This window comes from Oncorhynchus mykiss, chromosome 6 (assembly GCF_057628025.1).
Source record: "Oncorhynchus mykiss isolate SJ-2025 chromosome 6, ASM5762802v1, whole genome shotgun sequence".
NCBI lineage: Eukaryota > Metazoa > Chordata > Actinopteri > Salmoniformes > Salmonidae > Oncorhynchus > Oncorhynchus mykiss.
In genome coordinates this window covers 7,700,716-7,706,715 of record NC_143027.1, presented here as the reverse complement: position 1 = coordinate 7,706,715, position 6,000 = coordinate 7,700,716, and the positions used below count along the sequence as shown (strand labels likewise).

General features: G+C 42.3%; 1 protein-coding gene across 2 annotated transcripts in view; it reads left to right on the top strand.

The window, feature by feature from the left end:
• Positions 1-5,082: 5,082 nt before the first annotated feature.
• Positions 5,083-6,000, top strand: part of ddr2l (discoidin domain receptor family, member 2, like) — a 58,881-nt gene continuing 57,963 nt past the window's right edge. For both annotated transcript variants that reach the window (XM_036979333.2, XM_036979334.2), the window contains exon 1: positions 5,083-5,641. The gene's annotated coding sequence lies outside the window, so the exon portion shown is untranslated. The remainder of the gene's footprint in view (positions 5,642-6,000) is intronic.

The following is a 6,000-nucleotide window of genomic DNA, read 5'->3' as shown; positions in this document are numbered from 1 at the left end:
CCTCCAGTGAGAAGTTCAGTATCGATGCAATACATTCTCATCGCTCCCTATCACTCATGCCATTGTATTATTCTTTATGAAAACACTCCCTCATGAACACACCCAGCCCAGCCTAATGGGAAAGCTGTGCAGGGGACTATAGTCGGCCTGTGACCAACAGCAACTTTAGAAGTCAGAGCACTTCCTCTTTCTTACATTCCATCACATTCCATTATGAAAGGATGTGGTCAACAATGATTGGCATGTGTGTCACGCTCACAAAGTCTTCTCAGTAAAAAGATCTCCAAAAGTTATGGTAACTTAGAATGGCACAGGTTATGGTAACTTAGAATGGCACAGGTTATGGTAACTTAGAATGGCACAGGTTATGGTAACTTATAATGGCACAGGTTATGGTAACTTAGAATGGCACAGGTTATGGTAACTTATAATGGCACAGGTTATGTTAACGTAGAATGGCATAGGTTATGGTAACTTAGAATGGCACAGGTTATGGTAACTTAGAATGGCACAGGTTATGGTAACTTAGAATGGCACAGGTTATGGTAACTTATAATGGCACAGGTTATGGTAACTTAGAATGGCACAGGTTATGGTAACTTATAATGGCACAGGTTATGTTAACGTAGAATGGCATAGGTTATGGTAACTTAGAATGGCACAGGTTATGGTAACTTAGAATGGCACAGGTTATGGTAACTTAGAATGGCACAGGTTATGGTAACTTATAATGGCACAGGTTATGGTAACTTATAATGGCACAGGTTATGGTAACTTAGAATGGCACAGGTTATGGTAACTTATAATGGCACAGGTTATGGTAACTTAGAATGGCACAGGTTATGGTAACTTATAATGGCACAGGTTATGGGAACGTAGAATGGCACAGGTTATGGGAACGTATAATGTATCGTGTCTGGTAGTGGCCTAACTCTAACCTAGACCGACTAAACGGTCTAAATGGTGAACTCACAACAATTTAATCATCTGAAACGATCAAATAAATTAAATCAAATAAAATGTATTTATATAGCCCTTCGTACATCAGCTGATATCTCAAAGTGCTGTACAGAAACCCAGCCTAAAACACCAAACAGCAAGCAATGCAGGGGTAGAAGCACAGTGGCTAGGAAAAACTCCCTAGAAAGGCCAAAACCTAGGAAAAAACCTAGAGAGGAACCAGGCTATGAGGGTTAGCCAGTCCTCTTCTGGCTGTGCCGGGTGGAGATTATAACAGAACATGGCCAAGATGTTCAAATGTTCATAAATGACCAGCATGGTCAAATAATGGTAATCACAGTGAACAGGTCAGGGTTCCATAGCCGCAGGCAGAACAGTTGAAACTGGAGCAGCAGCACGGCCAGGTGGCCTGGGGACAACAAGGAGTCATCATGCCAGGTAACAAATAACATAACACCTCTACATCAAGAGAGGTTGTGCTGTGAAGACCATGTGGTCAACAGTGGCCCGTAGTAGGCCTGTGTTCAACTAGGAGGGCTACAGCTGACGAGGCATTTAGACACCACCTTTATCCACCATTATCCACCATTATCCACCATTATCCACCGTTATCCACCATTATCCACCATTATCCACAATTATCCACCACTATCCACCGTTATCCACCATTATCCACCGTTATCCACCATTATCCACCATTATCCACCATTATCCACCGTTATACACCATTATCCACCATTATCCACCATTATCCACCATTATCCTCAGTATCCACCATTATCCACCATTATCCACCATTATCCACCATTATCCGCCGTTATCTTCTCCAGAAAGTAAATACGACAGCTGAAGGAATCACATTGAGAGAGCTGGGACGCCCAAAAACTGCAAGTGATCAGAGGGTGCAGGATTTCCCATGATGCTAGATTTCAGCTCTAGATCTATGATCTACTACCACAAATGTTCTGATCCTAATGTGATAGGCAGAAAGTCTTTCCTTCCTGGACTGTGTTCTGATTTGTCAGAAGATATGATGCAGATGCATACCTCAGATATTGCCCTTCGAATAATTAAGAATGGACTGTAATACTGTATCACAATTAACTAACCTGAAAATCCCTATGAAATATGACTCAACTGTATAAATTCACCGAGCGACTGCTGCTGTGAAGGCCTAATCTGATCTACATTTTACGCTGTGACAACAGAAGCCAGTCAGTGATGTAACACTGTGATGTAACTCATAGGAAGTTCCATGCAAATGACTCTAAATCTGACATTACTAGGTTTCTTGCCACAATCTAGTAGCACTGAACCTCTGTCCTCATGCAATCCGCATAACGTCAATTTTGTCATCCTGGAAACGTCATACTTTCTGCGTAACTGATGAAAGGATCATGAGTAATGCTGTTTTGAATTTGACATTATTAATTATAAACTGTTTATTTTACAGTCTGTTTTAAGATTGTACTCATCTGTTATTTACATATTAGCAGTTTTCACATTTCATGCCCAAATCATCTTTAAGTAGCCATATTGAGCTACACTACAATCAATTTAGGACACTTTTGGATGATTGGACATGAAAAACAACAAATGATTATCGGGATATTGACTTGCATTGTTTTTTGGCACACAGATGAACATTTCGGAGACAGTGGCCAGGTAAACAACACCTAATCAATTATGCTGTCTATCTTAGCCTGCTATCAGGGTACGGAAACCAACGTTCTGTCATTTAGGTGAACTACCCATTTAATATCCTGTTACCACCTTGTTACCACCTTGTTACCCCCTTGTTACCACCCGGATACCACCCTGTTACCACCCTGTTACCACCCGGTTACCACCCTGTTACCACCCTGTTACTACCTTGTTACCACCTTGTTACCCCCTTGTTACCACCCTGTTACCACCTTGTTACACCCTTGTTACCACCTTGTTACCACCCTGCTACCACCCTGTTACCACCCTGTTACCACCCTGCTACCACCCTGTTACCACCCGGTTACCACCCTGTTACCACCCTGTTACCCCCTTGTTACCACCCTGTTACCACCTTGTTACCACCTTGTTACCCCCTTGTTACCACCCGGATACCACCCTGTTACCACCCTGTTACCACCCGGTTACCACCCTGTTACCACCCTGTTACCACCTTGTTACCACCTTGTTACCCCCTTGTTACCACCCTGTTACCACCTTGTTACACCCTTGTTACCCCCTTGTTACCACCCGGATACCACCCTGTTACCACCCTGTTACCACCCTGCTACCACCCTGTTACCACCCTGTTACCACCTTGTTACCCCCTTGTTACCCCCTTGTTACCACCCTGTTACCACCCTGCTACCACCCTGTTACCACCCTGTTACCACCTGGTTACCACCCTGTTACCACCCTGTTACTACCTTGTTACCACCTTGTTACCCCCTTGTTACCACCCTGTTACCACCCTGTTACCCCCTTGTTACCACCTTGTTACCACCCTGTTACCACCCTGCTATCACCCTGTTACCACCATGTTACCACCTTGTTACCACCCTGTTACCACCCTGTTACCACCTTGTTACCACCCAGTTACCACCCTGTTACCCCCTTGTTACCACCCTGTTACCACCCTGTTACCACCCTGTTACCGCCTTGTTACCACCCTGTTACCACCCTGTTACCACCTTGTTACCACCTTGTTACCAGTTTGGAGTCCAATCTGTTTGGTACAGGCCTATAAAGATAAAGCCAATAATTTCTTTCAATATTGCGATCCTTATTCTTCCTAGAGGCAACATTTATTCAATGTAGGATTCAGATCATAATACATAACTGAAACAGGACATCAAATAGGCATATTCCTTCCCCTGAACGGTTCAGTGTGTTCCCCCACCAAGACGACGGACGAAATGTCTTATCTTTTGCTCTTGTGGTCTCAATGAGTAGAAATAAATACCACTGTTTACTAGTGATGTTGTGTACTGTATTCTTCCACTCAGTGCTGGGTGTTTCCATCTTCTAGGCCCTGTGCGTTTTTTAGGGGAACCAATCAACAACAAAAAAAAACCAAACATGTGGAGATGGTTATTACATCATCCCTGAGGGGAAACCTCATGACACGGCATGTGGAGACGTGGGAGTGGAGGAAGAAAACACTTCATGGGTTACAGAGTTTGAATCTCCTTTGCTGTTAGGTTATACTGTCCTCTGCTGTTCAAAGTGGACGCGACACTTCTACAACGTTTTTGTTTTGTTTACCAGGGCCTGTTTATGCAGTACATAAAGCATCTCAGAGTATGAGTGCTGATCTGATCTAGGATCAGTTTCACCTTTTAGATCATAATGAATACGATTACATGAACAGGGGAGACCTGATCCTAGATCAGCACTAACCAAAGCAGATTTAATAAGGGACAACCTCACATCAAAATAATTTCATTTAGCAATGAACAAAAACAAAACACTTATTGTGTTCCAGATAACTCATGTTGTCTACTCTAGTCGTGTGATTGCATTCTGGTAGGGTGCCAATCCAGGAAGGAAGTTTTATTAAATGGGGCTGCAAAAAACATCTCCCTCACCTATAGGCTCCATCACTAAAGTTCTTGAGACTGTGACTGTGTTCAACAACCTTCACTCATAATGTAATGTGTATTGTTGGTTGGGGCTATTCATTTGATTTGATATGATTTCGTTTCATTGTGAAAAGCTATTAAACATTTCCAGCACTGCTATCTTTGGCTAAACTCTGAATTTAATTTGAATGCAATGTTAGAGAGCAATTCCAAATAAACACTGACAAGGTGCACTCTGATGATGACAAGTAGGATTTTATTGGACAGCTGGCCTAGACTGGAAGTGGGGTTTCTGGACACTCAGAGCGGGTCTATACAGTACAGGTGTAGGATCTTAATTTGAGCCAGTTTGCTACAGCAGGAAAATAATCCTCCAGCCACAGGAAATTTGAATTATTATGTAGATTATAATTAACAGAAATGAATGGGGTTCATACAAATTTGACATTTTAAAGTGGAAATTGCAAACTTCAGAATCTTTTTAAAAACTTAGATGCATCACACGTTTGCATTTCCTGCTTAAAATAAATGATTAAATTAAGGTCCTACGTCTGTAGGTTGGTTGCCATGACAGAGTCATTTTGAAAGGGGCTCTCTGTGTCGTTAATGGAAGATTAGGGATTATGATTGAGGCTATTCTAGATTAGAAGGTTAGTTAGAAACGCTTGAGCCCCCATCCCATAATATGGGATGACATCAGAGGCATCACTGATTTTAGGGAATTTAGGGAAACTGGCCTCAAACTTGATTAGTATAGGTTTAGGTTAGGCCTACATTTATCACGTGAATTTGCCTTAAAATGCGTGCTCCAGTGCCTAACGGAACAGGAGTCATATAGCCTAGACAAATATCCCAAATCGCGACCGTGCGCATGAGCCCATGTTGCGCCCATGGTCGCACCTCCTTCTCCCTCTATGGGCCGGAAGCGGGATGTGATGTAAAAATTACATTGGAACTTTTTTCCTTGTGTGCTGATCCTCAGGTCCATTGTAATACACCGAGAATCATCCACTTTTTTGCGATAATGATCCGGAAATTTTAATCAACAAGCGTGTCCGAAGGCCAGTCGAGTTGGGAAAGACTATTGTCGGGATCCCGTCAATAACTCAAATCAGGTAAATTGATAATGTTATCGGTACAAAGAAACAAGCTGAATTTGCCTGGAACAGATAAAAGTTATCCCATGGCTGTTTATGTTGGAGTCTTTGTTGCGATTAACAAACGAACTCGGAGAGAGAAATGTTTACGCTCGTCCTAGGACCTCTCAAACGTTAAAACTCACTGTTGTAGACTAACTGCTGATTAAGTTATTGATAATGACAACAGAGTTATAAGGATATCGAACATATTCGTTTAGGCCTATAATGCTTTTTGTCTTTATTTTTATTTTCTTTTTGAGAGGGGGGGGTTGACCGCCCAAAAATAATCATTTCAAACCTTGCTTACATATGTATAGGATCACATCTATCGCTCT